Raw genomic sequence first — 17,793 nt, forward strand, 5'->3', positions numbered from 1 at the left:
ACTATGAGGGACAAAATCCCACTGGAACTTGGTCGAGCCAAGACCGAGCCTACAAACTCAACTTACGCCCCCCAGTGAGCCGTTGTCTTCAAAGGGACTTGGTATTGGGGTCACGGGCAGCTTCGAATGCAGGCAAGCCCTTGGCAAGGCCAAGACGCTGATGGGTCACTGACTTGGGAGGCACAAGGCATCACTAACATGACGGGGGAGAATGGGCAAGCCAAGCTCGAGCCCATATCAATGCATAAGCCACCCTAGGAGATCTTTGCCCGATATAGGAAACCTGGTCCTAGAGTCATTGGCTACATTTCTATGAGTCATTGCGAGACTATCCGACCCCCGTGGGGGCTGTGGACGCACCCCACCTCGGGTTAGAGGGGGGCCACGTCGGGGGCCAGCGGATCTCTACCCCTTAAAGAGCTAAAAAAATTTCGTCAATCTGCTACCAGGCAATATTCTTTTTTTTTGAAAAAAATGACCCAAAGGTCTACCTCATTTTATAGCATCTTTAATGATAATTTGATGGATATCCGACGGATAATCCATTTCAAAGTACAAATCACATCTATTCGTAATAGCTAAGTTACACAAATAATCCGCAGCATTATTACTACTACGATTGATCCAATTAATTTGGACCGAATTAAAATTTTTAAACGCTTCGCACTCTTGCTTAATGCGCTGGCCCAATATGGTTATATCCTGCGCCCGTTTGTTGACTTTGTTGACCAGCAATGCACTGTCTGACTCCAAAATAAGCTGGGTCACCTTTAACTTTTTGGCCACCACTAATCTTTCTTTAAACGCCTCCAGCTCAGCCCAGCAAATATCCATAGTTTCATTCCTGAATTTAAAACATCCCCCCAGAACAAAGCCATCATTATCTCTAGCTATTACACCAAATCCACTACACCCGTGCGAAACGGCTGCATCAACATTTACTTTGATGAATCCATTCGGGGGGATTTTCCAACCCATGTTCGTCAAAATCGGGGGAACAACCGGAGGCTCGGTAAGGTTAAAAATTCTAAAGTCTGTGCTTAAAGTTTGCGCCCTTTCCCATATCATCCTTGCGTCATCCATTTTACCTTGAAAGACCATATTATTTCTATCGTTCCAACTGTTCCAGAGAAGGGTTAAGAAGTCAGCAGCAGCCTTGTTATCAAGCTCACGGAACACGTCTTCAAGCCAGTCGATGCAAACATTGTAATCTTCTACAAGTAATCTATTATTGAAACCCCCAGTAGCAAGGATCTCGCGAGCCTTCGGGCAATCTTTCATCGCATGAAGCAGCGTCTCTTCTTTACTTTGGCATCTCGGGCAGGTGTTATTAAAACCCTGTCGAATACGAGCAATATTGTCGAACATTGGGAGGATGTTGTGGCCAATTCTCCAACTGAAAATTTTAATCTTTGGAAGCATCTTTAGTGTCCAAATGGATCGCCAAAAAAACCTATGGGGACCGAAGCCAACTCTCTTAAGTAACATCCAAGAATATGTTGATTTGGAGGTGTAAATTTCGTACGGGTTTTGGAGCCACGTTCTGGTGTCTTTGATGCCATTATAAGGAATGGGCAAATTGCAAATGGAATCCCCCATGGTTTTACCATAAATCTCGATCACCCTTTCCCTTTTCCACCTTCCATTATTGTGGTCCCACAAATCTTTGACTTTTCTTTCTTCACTTGTGAACCGTGACCGACAAACTGAATCCCCATTAATACCTTAGATGCCCCAGTGATCCATGCACAAATCAATAGAGTTGCCATCCCCAATCTGCCACAGGAAACCATCCTTGAGGGCTTCAACCGCTTTAGCAATACTAGACCAAGTGAACGACGGCTTGTCACACTTTTTTGGTCTGAGCACGTCACCCTTCGGAAAATATTTCACGCTCAGCACTTTAAAGCATAGAGTATCCTTAAACTACATAAGCCTCCAAACTTGTCTACCAAGGAGGGCGATGTTAAACAGATGCATATCCCGAAAACCAATACCCCCCCATTCCGTTCGGGTAGCACATGCGCTCCCAAGCCAACATTACCCAGCCCCGAGTTTTTTCATTGTTTGTCCACCACTGCTTACACAGCTTCGCATGTAATTTCTCGATAATACCCGTAGGAGCAAGAAAGACAGAAAAGGTATAGGTAGGAATAGACTGAATAATGGCTTTAACAAAAATCTCTTTTCCTCCATAAGATAGAAGCCACTTCGACCAGCTGTTTATCCTGCGATCACATCGATCCAAAATGTTAGTAAAAGCAAGTGATTTTTTTCTTCCTATAGGTAACAGTAACCCAAGATAATTATCAAGTTGGTCAACCATTCTCATCCCAAGCTTAGAGCAAAATAGGTGTCTTTGAGCCATAGGAGTTTTCGGGCTAAACATGATCATGGATTTATCATTATTAATTTTTTGACCAGATACACTTGAGAATTTCGTTAAAATATTGATCATCTCCTCCACCTCCTCGTTATTGTTTCTAATAAACAAAAGAGCATCATCGGCAAAAAATAAGTGATTAATATGCGGTCCATTGATGCTAGCCCGAATTCCTTTAAGCTTATTATTGTTTTGAGCTTTGATTAACAGCTTAGAAAAAGCTTTCATGCAAATGAGAAATATGTAGGGAGAAAGAGGATCCCCTTGTCTCAGACCCCTTCATGGCACAATAGTGTCAGAAAGGGTTGAGTTGCATTTGACCGTGTACCGAACTGACAGAACGCAGCTCATAATTTTGGTCACCCAAGCCTTTGCATAGCCCATTCTTATCATAACCTCTTCGAGGAAATTCTATTCGACTCTGTCATAGGCCTTGCTCATATCGAGCTTGATCACAAAGCCTTTATTGGATCCATTTTTAGCACTTTGAAGATAGTGAACCAGCTCGTGAGCGATTAGGACATTGTCCTGAATCATCCAACTGGGGACAAAAGCACTTTGATTTTGGCTAATGCACTTCGAGAGCGTGTCTTTCAACCGATTTGCCAGAACTTTAGCAACAATTTTATATATTACCCTGCAAAGGCTAATGGGACGAAAATTAGTCATCTCTATGGGTTTTTTACTTTTAGGGATAAGTACAATAATGGTCTCATTGAGATATTCCACGCTTCGATCTCCCCTTAGGACCTCATGACATAGTTTTATAACATCGTTGCCCACCACATCCCAATTTTCATTGTAGAAGTTGCCAGATAGGCCATCAATGCCCGGGGCTTTCCTTGGGTCCATCTGCTTAAAAGCCTTTTTAATTTCATCATCCGTGAACTCCATGGTTAATCTAACATTCATCTCCCCTGAAACACATTTATCAATATAATCAAGATTTAGTGTTTCAACAGTGGGTAAAGTTGATTCAAACAGATTTTGAAAATACTCCCTGGCCGCCTCACAGATGTCTTTGGTATTATCCCTCCAGTGGCCATGCATATCCTTCAGCCTTTCAATTCTATTCTTTTTTTTTCTTGCTAGTAGCCCTTACGTGAAAGAACCTAGAATTTCTATCACCCTCTTTAAGCCAGTTGACTCTCGATCTTTGTGCCCAGTATTGCTCCTCTTTGTCCAGCAACTTCCCAAGCTTTAATCTCATAGCTTTAAGTTCGTTTCCATCGCACCTTTCACCAGGTCTATCAATAATCCTACTAATATTCGACTTTATCATATCAATCTGTCTACTCATCATCTTGTACTTCTTCAACTGCCAAGCACCCAGATCATGCCCCACCTTCTCCAGCTTATCCATAATATCCCCCGTATACATCTTCCAAGCATTTTTAATGATATTCTTAGCTTCTGCCTCCTTAGCCCAGCACATATCATATCTAAACATCAGTCTAGGATCCCTCTGCTTCTCTCTTGGCTTTCGACCCATGGTATCAAGCACAATAGCATCATGATCAGAGTTTGACTGGCGAATAACCTTAGTTTCGATTAATGGGAAGCTTTCCACATCACTCGCCGAAATCAAAAAACGATCAAGTCTTTCTTTGACCATCGCAGTGCCCTCACGATTATTAACCCATGTAAACCACCCATTTTCAGTCTTCAAGTCGACCAGTGATAACTCATCAATAACCTCACGGAAGTCGTTCATCAAGGTCTGCGGTTTCCTCCTACCACCTTCCTTCTTCGAATTATCAAGTATAGCATTGAAGTCACCTCCAATAATCCACCTTTCTTTCACCAATCTTCCCACCCTTTTAAGTATATCCCACGAGCTCTTCCTATTATTAGGGTCGGCATTCCCATAAAATCCAGTGAATCGAATAGGTTTGTCATTTTCATCGTGAATGAAAGAGTCAATGTGATTGCCAGAGTAGCTCTTAATCTCAACTTTAGTGCCCGCCTTCCACATCATAACCAGCCCACCACTTTTACCACAAGCATTGACTGCCAGGCATCCCTCCATCCTACACTTGCTTCGAATATAAGGAAATTTGTTAGATTGCACTTTAGTATCACATAGGAAAATAACCTCCGGATCGTTAGCAATGAGAAGTTGCTTTAATTCGCGGACAGTCGCCGGATTACCAATCCCACGACAATTCCAGCAAAGAATCTTCATAGCAATATGCTTGGCTGATCTTCAACCCTCGATTTGCAAGATGAAACACTTGTCACTAATCAGGACCAAGCCCTTACGAGCCAGCGAGCACACGGAACGAAGGGTAAGCCAAGAAAGAACCTCCGGATACATCACAGCCCATGAACCGGTCCTCAACAGCCACCCTAACTAGACCTGAAAAGAAACAGGGACAGCAAAACAAAAAATAAGAAACCAGAGAACCCGGAAATCTCAAGGAGATAGCTAAAACCCACCAAGAATTTGAGAGCATCCAATAATAGGTTAATTACAGTAAAATAAAGAAGAATATAGCACATATTACCAGGCAAACAACGGAGAACTAACAATCAAAAACACGCCTCACCAACCGCGTCAAGAACACAACAAAAAAATGACCAAAACCCAGTACAGGCCTCCTGAACGAGGGCACGACTCAGCCAAGGGACCAAATTAGCCTCCGAACAGAACCCACCACCAGCAAGACCACCCCAAACAATCAATATGGAGAGAACAGGCAAGAAAGCAAAAAAAGTGATAACGTGCATCAACAGGAGAGACACCACCAAGCAGAACCATGCGATAACAAATGATCTTCACCAAGCAAAGAGCATCCACGGCCAAAGGCAAAAGCCCCAGCAAGAAACCACAAAGAAAGCACCTCGGGCAACAAGAAGGCAATCGGCTTAATGGTGATAATTAAACAGAAGGCAAAACACATAAAAAAAAACCCTGCATGCATGAAACATGCACTATATCCGATGGGAAAGAGAAAAACCCACTATCATGCAGAAACATAAAAAGAACGAAGAAAAGTCAAGAGAAAGGCAAAAACCCGGCCACCATGGGACCCACAACGCACAAAGACAGCGACCAAGCACCGAAAACGAAAAACAAAAATAGGATACAAAACTAAATAAAAAATTAGAAAACCAATAAAAGAAAAATCGGATAAAGATCACTGTAAGAAGGAAAGCGAAAGCTCTGCAAGAACGTCAAATCTGACCAGGAACACTGCCAGAAACCAGTCGCATCAAAGTAAAAGCATCGTACGACCACCGAACGAAGCAAAAAGAATAAAAAATACAAAAGTAAAACACACAAACAACGAAAACACACTCACAACACCCCCTGAAACTGTCATAATATTCAAAAGAATAAGGCAGACCCACAAACAAAAAAAGAAAAGAAAAGGAATCGCCCAAATCTTGGAGAAAATCTCAAAACATGCTGCTGCTACCCTACCAGGCGACACTACCAGTCGACATTCGCTACCAGGGAACATTTGTATGTCTGAAACGGGGACACTTTTCTTTAGCCCGCACATCCGAGGCACCAGGGTGTCCCTACTGCTCGAGGCACCCGTAAATCCGAGGCACCAAGGTGCCGATGGTGCCCGAGGCTCCTGTACGACTAGGGGCCTAGGTTACCGATAGTGCCGAGGCTCCCGCACGACCAAGGGCCTAGGTTACCGATGGTGTCCAAGGCTCTCGCACATGCAAGTACCAAGGCGTCGATGGTGCCTGAGGCTCTCGCACGACCAAGGCCTAGGTTACCGATGGTGCCCGAGGCTCCCGCACGACCATGGGCCTAGGTTGCCGATGGTGTCCGAGGCTCCCGCACATCCAAGCACCAAGGTGCCGATGGTGCCCGAGGCTCCCGCACGACCAAGGGCCTAGGTGCCGATGGTCTCGAGGCTCTCCTAGGTTGCCGATGGTGCCCGAAGCTCCCGCACGACCAGGGGACTAGATTGCCGATGGTGCCCGAGGCTCCCGCACGACCAAGGGCCTAGGTTGCCGATGGTGCCCGAGGCTCCCGCACATCCAAAAACTAAGGTGTCGATGGTACCCGAGGCTCCCGCACGACTAGAGGCCTAGGTTACGATGGTCCCGAGGCTCTCGCACGAACAAGGGCCTAGGTTGCCAATGGTGCTCGAGGCTCCCGGAAGACCAGGAGCCTAGGTTGCCGATGGTGCCAGAGGCTCACGCACGACCAAGGGCCTAGGTTGCTGATGGTGCCCAAGGCTCCCACACATCCAAGCACCAAGGTGCTGATGGTGCCCGAGGCTCCCGCACGACCAAGGGCCTAGGTTACTGACGGTGCCCGAGGCTTCCGCACGACCAAGGGCCTAGGTTGCCGATGGTGCTCAAGGCTCCCGCACGACCAAGGGCCTAGGTGCCGTGGTGCCTGTGGCTCCCGCACGACCAAGGGACTAGATTGCCGATGGTGCCCGAGGCTCCCGCACGACCAAGGGCCTAAGTTGCCGATGGTCTCAAGGCTCTCACACGACCAAGGGCCTAGGTTACCGATGGTGCCTGAGGCTCCCGCACGACCAGGGGCCTAGGTTACCGATGGTCCCGAGGCTCTCGCACGAACAAGGGCCTAGGTTGCCAATGGTGCTCGAGGCTCCCAGAAGACCAGGAGCCTAGGTTGCCGATGGTGCCCGAGGCTCACGCACGACCAAGGGCCTAGGTTGCCGATGGTGCCCAAGGCTCCCACACATCCAAGCACCAAGGTGCTGATGGTGCCCGAGGCTCCCACACGACCAAGGGCCTAGGTTACTGACGGTGCCCGAGGCTTCCGCACGACCAAGGGCCTAGGTTGCCGATGGTGCTCGAGGCTCCCGCACGACCAAGGGCCTAGGTGCCGTGGTGCCTATGGCTCCCGCACGACCAAGGGCCTAGGTGCCGATGGTGCCCGAGGCTCCCACACAACCAAGGGCCTAGGTTGCCGATGGTCTCAAGGCTCTCACACGACCAAGGGCCTAGGTTACCGATGGTGCCCGAGGCTCCCGCACGACCAAGGGCCTAGGTTGTCGATGGTGCCCGAGGCTTCCGCACGACTAGGGGCCTAGGTTGCCGATGGTGCTCGAGGCTCCCGCAATACCAAGAGCCTAGGTTGTCGATGGTGGCCGAGGCTCCCGGACATCCAAGCACCAAGGTGCCGATGGTGCCCGAGGCTCCTACACGACCAAGGGCCTAGGCGCCGATGGTACCCGAGGCTCCCGCAGATCCGAGGCACCAAGTTGCCGATGGTGTTGAGGCTCCCGCACGACCAGGGGCCTAGGTTACTGATGGTGCCCGAGGCTCCAGCACGACCAAGAGCCTAGGTTGCCGATGGTGTCCGAGGCTCCTGCACGACCAAAGGCCTAGGCGCCGATGGTGCCCGAGGTTCCCGCACGACCAAGGGCCTAGGTTGCCGATGGTGCCCGTGGCTCCCACACGACCACGGGCCTAGGTTGCTGTTGGTGTCCGAGGCTCCCGCACATCCAAGCACCAAGGTGCCGATGGTGCCCGAGGCTCTCGCACATCCAGGGGCCTAGGTTGCCAATGGTGCTCGAGGCTCCCGCAAGACCAAGGGCCTAGGTTACCGATGGTGGCCGAGGCTCCCGGACATCCAATCACCAAGGTGCCGATTGTAACACCCCTTAACCGTGGCCGTCACCGAGGTCGAATACGAGGTGTTATCGGGCTTAATTCATCATTTATACAGCTCAAACAATTTACTTTAAAACTCCCAGACAAGCTATCAATCTGTGTTATAGTCACTTAAAAAATTTGTATCTTGAGTTTCGAAACTCTAAATCAAATTTCGTAAATTTTTCCTGAAACTAGACTCATATATATATCTAATAAAATTTTTGTAGAATTTTTGGTTGAGCCAATTAATACAGTTTAGTTGTTAAAGTCTCCCCTGTTTCAGGGTTCGACTACTCTGACCTCTGAGCATTACGACTTAGACATCTCCCTACACAGGGCTTCAATGCCTATGCCGCTTGTCTCTAATGAAACTAGACTCAATAATGAATATGCACATATAAAGGATGACTTCTAATTATCTCTACAAAAGTTATGGTGAATTTCCAAAGTCAGAACAGGGGATCCAGAAATAGCTCTGGCCCTGTTTCACAAAAATTTAAACATCTCATAAAATATAGCTCATATGGTCTTTTCGTTTCTTCCATATGAAAATAGACTCATCCAGCTTCGATTACATAATTTATTCATTATTTAATTTCATTTCTACTATTTTTAGTGATTTTTCAATTTCACATCACTACTGCTGTCTGCATCTATTATTAGAGTAAATTTTACCTATTAGAGTAATTTAACATACATATCACCAAGTATGATCATGACTAGCCATACCAAAGGCTAATCATTACCAAGCATTTCCTTACTACTCAATAACCATATCATGAGTGTAACACCGGAAATGATTAGCCATGACAAACGGCATAATAATCAAATAGACTTTAACTATTACTTATAACTAAGTATCATAAGACCAAATCCAACTTAACATTTATGCCATTTTCGCATGGCTAAAAGTATACATACCAGAGTTCAAACAAAACATAATAGTCTATACATACCGAAATGTTCTCTTAGACCAACTAAGAAGAAGATACCAAAAAGTTGCAAGCTGGTGTGATGACTTCGACGATGGTCCCGAGCACACAAAAATGGATCAAAGGAACCTAAATAAGTGACAAATAAACACACCAAATGAGTATATAACTCAGTAAGTCATAAGCATTACACTGCCGTCCATTTATAAAGTATCATAAAAGAAAACAAACAATGCAAGATTAGGTACTCCATCCATACCGACTATGCTATAATTTCACGCACATTTATCATTACATGCTCTCAAATAGCCAAGCCTCCATTGACATCTCGTATGATATTCGATATGATATTTGATGCATTTCCACACATCATTTTATTTTCGTTTAGATTATACTAATAATAGCATTTCATCTATTCCACAATAATCTTATGTTCCTAACTTCAAATATAATCACCACATAGGTTCAAGACTTACCAAGCTCAGTTCCAAATATAAAAATAACGTCTATTCCTCATGAACTCAAAGTATCTACTTATTCTGCTGTCCATGATCTACTCGATAAAGTCGCACACTTAACGTTAATAATTATTCGAAAATATATAGTAAGTCCACACACTTAGTGCTTAATAATCAAACTCGCACACTTAGTGCTATACAATTAAACTCGCACACTTAGTGCCAATCTCATTATCGTAAATGTTTATACCCGCACACTTAGTGCCGAAACCAACAACTCAATACATCTCACTTCTTTTTACACTCGATAATTTTGTCACTACATGCATTTATATATCATTCCATTCGGCATAAGTACATAGGTATTATGATTATTTAAATCAATACAAAATATATGCTTAATAACTTACCTTGTGTTGGGTAAAACGGTTCCAACTCGGCTACTCGATGTTCTTTTCTTTGCCTTTGCTTGATTCTCCTCCTTTAACTTCTTGAGCTTAATCAATAAATTAACTAGTTTAACCGTCTTGCTAAATATTTATATCAAAATATTAATGATTTCATATCATAGGAGATACATGACTAATTCTTATCTTCCTACCATATGTTTTTGAGCTATTCAGCTAATAACCATATGCTATCACCCTACTATCAATAATCCAATCACACATGCATATATATATAATTGGACATTCGGCAACCACCCTTGCTAATTACTCATTTTTAGTCGATTATATATATAATCCAAAAGTAATATCACGAATGGGCATACATTTATATATATATGTATATATATAGCCGAATGTGCAAAACTTAGACTCAACATCACCTATGCTCTTAATTTGATGGCCGAATATGCACATATATATATGATATCAACTACACTATCATCTTTAATTCATCTAAACACAAAATTCCATCTCATGAACACTTGACCGAATTTTTCCTAATCTAGCATGGCTTCACATCTATTTGTAACATCCTATAAATCCACATATACCACATTTCTACATAAATTTTCTTTCACTTTTCCACTACTTCCATTCACAACATCAAAAGCACCATACTCTTAGCATTTACCTCTTCCTAACCATATGCCATCTAAGTACCCCTTTAGGTAGAAAATTAACATATGGGTTGTAATAAGACATTGGCTACTAACTAGATTTTCACAAGAATTTAGTAAAAGTAACATAAATCCTACCTTAATCAACCCCTTTTGAGTTGGCTGAATGTCTAGGGCATTTCTTCCTTCCTTCTCCTAACTCACGGTAATTGCAAAAAAAGAAAGAAAGAAGATGAATACTCCTTCTTCCTTCCTTATTTTATTCATCTTTTCTTTTTAATTCCTTTCTTTAATTTATTTTAATTGTTAACTAATAAAAGAATTGCATTGAAATTCAACCTAGTGGATGGGGCATCATGGCTTGGCCGGCCACTACTTGGGTTTTTGGGCAATTTGACATGCAAACCCAAGTTTCCTCACTTTGTTATTATTTGATCCTTACATATTCCCCTATCATATTTTCTTAAGTTCTCAACTAAGTCAATCACATGAAATTCACATTCATAAGTCTAAATTAAAACATCAAATTTTCACACATGCACTAATACACACAGAGGATATGCAACCAAATTTTAAATAAATTTTGGGACTCGGTCTTGTGGCCCCGAAACCACATTCCGACTAGGGTCGAATTAGGACTATCACACCGATGGTGCCCGAGGCTCCTGTACATCCAAGCACCAAGGTGCCGATGGTGCCCGAGGCTCCGGCATGACCAAGGGCTTAGGCACCGATGGTGCCCGAGGCTCCCGCACGACCAGGAGCCTAGGTTACCGATGGTGCCCGAGGCTCCTGCACGACCAAGGGCCTAGGTTGTTGATGGTGCCCGAGGCTCCCGCACGACCAGGGGCCTAGGTTGCCGATGGTGCTCGAGCCTCTCGCAAGACCAAGGGATTAGGTTTCCGATAGTGGCCGAGGCTCTCGGACATCCAAGCACCAAGGTGCCGATGGTGCCCGAGGCTCCCGTATATCCAAGCACCAAGGTGCCGATGGTGCCCGAGGCTCCTGCACGACCAAGGGCCTAGGCGCCGATGGTGCTCGAGGATCCCGCAAATCCGAGGAATCAAGTTGCCGATGGTGCCCGAGGCTCTCGCACGACTAGGGGCCTAGGTTACCGATGGTGCCCGAGGCTCCTGCACGACCAAGGGCCTAGGTTACCGATGGTGTCCGAGGCTCCTGCAAGAGCAAGGGCCTAGGCACCGATGGTGCCCGAGGCTCCCGCACGACCAAGGGCCTAGGTTGCCGATGGTGCCCATGTAACACCCTGAACCCGAGGCCGTCACCGGAGTCGAACACGAGGTGTTAACAGACTTCAAACCACTTAAAAAAAATTTCCTAGACAACCTGCCAGTCTGCGTACTAGTCGCTTTAAAAATCATATCTTGAGTTCTGAAACTCGAAATGCAGTTCCGTAAATTTTCCCTGAAACTAGACTTGTATGCCCATCTACATATTTTTTTCTAGAATTTTTGGTCGGGCCAATTAGTACAGTTTATTAGTCAAAGTCTCCCATGTTACAGGGATCGACTACACTGACCTTTGCGCATTACGACTTGGATATCTCCCTGCACAGAGCTTCAATACTGATTCCGTTTGTTTCTATAGAAACTAGACTTATAGAGGAATCTATACATATATGGCATGACTCCTAATTATCTCTGGTTAATTTATAATGAATTTACAAAGTAGGAACAGGGAATCCAGAAACCGTTCTGGCCCTGTCTCACGAGAACCTAAATATCTCTTAACATACTATCCATATGATCGTTTCGTTACTTTCCTATGAAAATAGATTCATCAAGGTTCGTTTACATAATTTATTCATTATTTAATTCCAAACCTACTATTTTTAGTGATTTTCCCAAATCTATATCACTGCTGCTGCCAGCATCTGCCTTTAAGGTAGACTTTACCTATTTCATAGTTTCCATGATTCAACTAGCCCTTTTAGCATAAATAGCACAAATTATGATAGTGATTAACCATTCCATACCAAATGATTATAACATTATGCTCAAACATATATAAGCCATTTTTCGCATGGCTATATACATTAACCAAAATATTCTTCCGCCACTAGTCTATTTTATACATGCCATAAGACAATCCGAAACGTAGCAGTACCAAACAGTGGATAGTGATAGTGTGACTAGTTGCTGACGATCCCCGAGCCTGTAGCTTCGCAATGAGATCTATAAAACAGAGGAAACAGAGTAAACAGAGTAAGCATTACAATGCTTAGTAAGTTTTAAGCAGTGTCAACAGATAACAATCAAATTATAACATAGTTGTTCGTATTTTTATTTCACTCTTCCTTCGGGCATACCATCCCTTTACCGAATCTGCACATCTCATCATATACAATAGGCAGACAAACTTTCACATAAAAGTGAGCTCATGTGACATAGATATATCGTATGATTTCACATCACCTCCCACACTGATCCGATGTCACATAATCATAGGAATAGTCTCATAGATTGCTCTCGTATGCATCACATAACTACCTTATGATTTAGTGCAAATCAAGCTCACATATAAACTTGGAGTACATACCTGTTTAACCTTTCGCATTGAATATATTTATAAGCAATTCTTATTACGAAGTCTTACCCGGACATAATCTCCACACGAAGTTATCGGGTCTTACCCGGACAAAATCCCCACACGTAGTCATCAAGTCTTTAGAGCTCGGATATAGTACAAGCACGAAGCTTAAGGACATTAATCAGAGATAATATTCTCGCATAAAGCCTGCGGGGTTTTAACCCGGATATAGTACTGACACAAATGCCCTTCGGGACTTATCACATTTATACACTTTCACATCCATAACGTTGGCCACTCGGCCCTGTCACATATATATACACTTTCACATTCATCACATCGGCCATTAGGCCTTATCACATATATACACTTTCACATTCATCACATCGGCCATTAGGCGCTATCACATATATATACACTTTCACATTCATCACATCGGCCATTAGGCCTTATCACATATATACACTTTCACATTCATCACATCGGCCATTAGGCCTTATCACATATATATATATACACTTTCACATTCATCACATCGGCCATTAGGCCTTATCATCATTTCATATTCGAATACTCATAAACTTACAATATCACGATTTAGAATTCAAGTATGGGTTTAATCAATAGCTTATGAGCAACTAAAACAAGTTTATCAAGGTTCACAACATAATCTCAAATTCAGCACAAGTTGTTTTTCCTGAGCAATAGTCACTAAATTATTTATAACTGGAGCTACAAAACTCCAAATCACTTTCCGTTAATTTTTCCTGAATATAGACTCGTATATCTTCCATCCATAAAATTTCCAGAATTTTATGTTTGGCCAATCAATACCAGATTTTTCTTAAAGTTTCCCCTGTTTCACTGTTTGACTAATCTGACCACTCTTCACTACGAATCAAATTTCTCATTTTACAGAATTCAAAATGTGTTGTATTTGATTTAATTTGAAACTAGACTCATTAAGGAGTCTAAGCATATAAATTTTATCTTATAACCATTTTTGTACAATTTATAATGATTTTCTAAAAACAGAACAAAGGATTACAGTGTCATTCTGCGCTGTCTCACACAACTTTAAGTATTTCATTATCGGAAATTCCTTTGCTTACACGGTTTCTTTTATAAGAAACTAGACTCATTAAGCTTTAATTTCATGTCTCATTCAGCCTCTAATTCAAATCCATAAATTTATGGTGATTTTCTAAATCACGTTACTGCTGCTGTCCTAAGCAGACTATTTCAAATTACCCTTGAATTCCCAAGCTCAAACACTTAAGAACTTACCATTTGAGCGTAGAACATATCATGGCCACATCATATCTTATTAAATCAACTCATCATGTCCCTTTATAATTGAATTTACTCAACGTTTAATCACTTAAAACTTACCTCGGAAGTTGCCGAACGATTACGACGGCTCTTCGATCACTTTTTTCCTTTCCCTTATCCAACTTTGATCCTCTAGGCTCTTGAGCTAAATCAAACAAATTTACTTCTCAATCAAACACATATATATAGCAACCATATACATTTCAAAAACCAATTCGTTCGTATCATTTGTCCATATATTAGCTTTTAGCATATTTGGTCATTAGAGTGACCTATTTGACTTTCAAGCATTCATTTCTAATTTTAATTAAACAATGCCGAATGCCATTAGCTACTAATGCCACACACACACATGTGCATAAAATTCATCCATACATAACCTCTAGCTCATTCGGTCATTCATCTCTCAAACCTATCAAAGTTTCATGTCAAACTTCCCTGGCCGAATACACATATAAGCACATAATGCACATTTAGAATTTTTTTATTTACTTCATGATACATTCGGCCTTGGCAACAATTTCATTAGAAATCCTTATTAGCCACTTCATCAATCAATTATATCATCTACTTAATATTTCATAACTTATCATGCTAGCTGAATATTATTTATTCAAGTTCATCATCTTCATATTCGACATTAGCATCAAATATAATAGCCCATTTCTTCCCACTTTGAATTTATGCATCCATTTAATCATAGTATGTTTAAGCACTCATACAACAAGATTCATCCAATTTAACAAGAAACAAAAACTTTATTCCTCCATAGCTACAATGGCCGAAAGATCTAGACATCTCAATACCGAAATTTCTAACATGGGCTGCCTAAAGAATTTGGTAGGGAGTTCAAATTTATCTAGCATTTCAAGTAACTTAACACACCCATATAGCTAACATGCTAGTAGTATCAAGGCATCAACTAAAGTTTTGAAGCCTCTTAGCCGCATCCTAACTCTCCAACAACTCTAATTTCATCCATGAGATAAATAGAAGTAGGCTAACCCTCCAAAGGATGTGTAAACCTCCAAAAGCAACATTGAACATACCTTAATCTCAAGAACCACCTTGGCCGAACTTCCCCTCTTCTTCTTCCTTCCATTCGGCCATGTTGAATAACAAAGGAAGAATTTTGTTTTTCCTCCCCTTTCTCTAGTCACGGCAATGGGGAGTAAGGGGGAGACAACTTTGTTTTCATCACCCCTCCCTTTTCATTACTTAATTACTAACCCTTTATTTATTCTTTCTAACATAACACACTAAGCCAACATGTTTCCACCCATAGCATGGCCGGCCACTAGCTCAAATTTTGGGTAATTTGACATGCAAACCCATCATTTTCATAACATGCATTAATAGGCCACTTCACATTTGCCTAGCACATTTCTAAATTTTCTCACATAAGTCCTATTTAATAAAATTCACTTACAATTAACAAAATTCAAACATGAAATTTTCACACATGCATATATACATATAATAAGCATCAAATATGACAGCTAATTATTTTTATGACTCCGTTTAGCGGTCCCGAAACCACTTCCCGACTAGGGTCAATTTTGGGCTGTCACAACTCTCCCCCACTTAAGAAATTTTCGTCCCCGAAAATTTCTACCGATGCATAGTTTAGGATAACGTCCTCTTATTGAATTATATCCATATAAACATTAGCTCATTGATAGCAATTGTAATTCATTACTGATTTCGCATCGATCCGTAAAATCATTTTCTTATCCTAAGACAAATACATAAACATTTCTGCAAGTATGCACATATATCTCATTTTCTTGATTTCATAAGCAATAATCACTTAATTTAATTCACAAATGCATTTCAAACACATATTAAGCACATATTAACATGTATAATTCACATCATCAACCCACATATTTGTAACCCACATTTTCATTCATGTATAAGCTGTAATCTGACCAAAAGTACACATATACTCAAACATCCCAATAAATATCCTTAATAACTCCATCATATCTCACTATTCAACTTATTTCATTTCCAAAAGAAAAGTCAACTTTCACGTACCTGAACATTTAGTTCATTTAGCACATTCAATCATAGTTAACGTTACCCGTATACAGTCGAATAGGCATAAAGCCTAATATAATACTCTGGCATGAGATTTATTCTAGCGCATAACTCGTGTATCCAAAATTATCAACATTCATCAAAAATTCTTTCAAACTTTCGAATGTCGAAACTTAATCAAAATAATTTCTTGAACAAGATTAACAAAATAGTGTCCATTCAGCAATAGCACATATAGCTCTTACAATGCCATATCCTAGATATGGTCTTACATATTCTCACATATCGAGTCGATGCCATGTCCCAGACATGGTCTTACACACTATCTCAAATCAATGCCTTCGTCCCAAACGAGGTCTTACATGAATTCTACTTCACACACTTAGTGCCCACTGACCGATCTCGCACTCATAGTGCTCGGTTAAAGGAATTCGCACACACACAGTGCCTCTAATTATTCACATACATAGTGCTCTTATTCATTCGTTAATACACATTGATATGACTTAACCAAGTCTATAAACATCATGTATCTACACTTTTAAACATATCATCTCATTTAAATTTGAATTCGTATAGTAATGAATACTTAAACTTTGCTCAAATTACCGGCACGAAGCCTACTAGGCACGAAGGCCCGAATACACGTCACCAGCATGATTGCTCTTCGGGACCTAGCCCGGATATAACACCAGCACGAATGCTCTTCGGGGTTTAGCACGGATATATCACTAGCACGAATGCTCTTCGGAACTTAGCCCGGATACATCACTAGCATGAATGCTCTTCGGAACTTAGCCCGGATACATCACTAGCATGAATGCTCTTCGGGTCTTAGCCCGGATTTAGTAACTCGCACCAATGCCTTCGGATCTTAGTCCGGATATGGTCACTTAGCACAAAGCCTTCGGGACTTAGCCCGGACATCATTCGAATAACCCTGCACATTTAACAATAAATCATGACACATTCGTATTTCATTTTCATTAGCAAAACTCAAACACAAGACACTTATCATTCTTGCAATTTCGGCTCAATAGCTACACACAAAGAGCATGATTTTGATTTGCTTAAAACATGATCTAATCAAATCATAATTTAAGCTCTATTACTCAAGGACTTACCCCTTTCCGCTGTCCGAAATCGACTCGGTAAGGTCGCACCCTTAATATAAATAATTGATAGAAAATATATATATAGTGGGTTCGCACACATAGTGCTTAATAATCAACCACGCACACTTAGTGCCATGTACTTTAAACTCGCACACTTAGTGCTATGCATTTCAAGCCCGCACACTTAGTGCCAATCTCACAACCGTGAACACTTATTGCCCGCACACTTAGTGCCAATCTCACAACCGTGAACACCTATTGCCCGCACACTTAGTGCCAATCTCACAACCGTGAACACTTATTGCCCGCACACTTA

Source organism: Gossypium hirsutum, chromosome A11 (assembly GCF_007990345.1).
Source record: "Gossypium hirsutum isolate 1008001.06 chromosome A11, Gossypium_hirsutum_v2.1, whole genome shotgun sequence".
NCBI classification, from domain to species: Eukaryota; Viridiplantae; Streptophyta; class Magnoliopsida; order Malvales; family Malvaceae; genus Gossypium; species Gossypium hirsutum.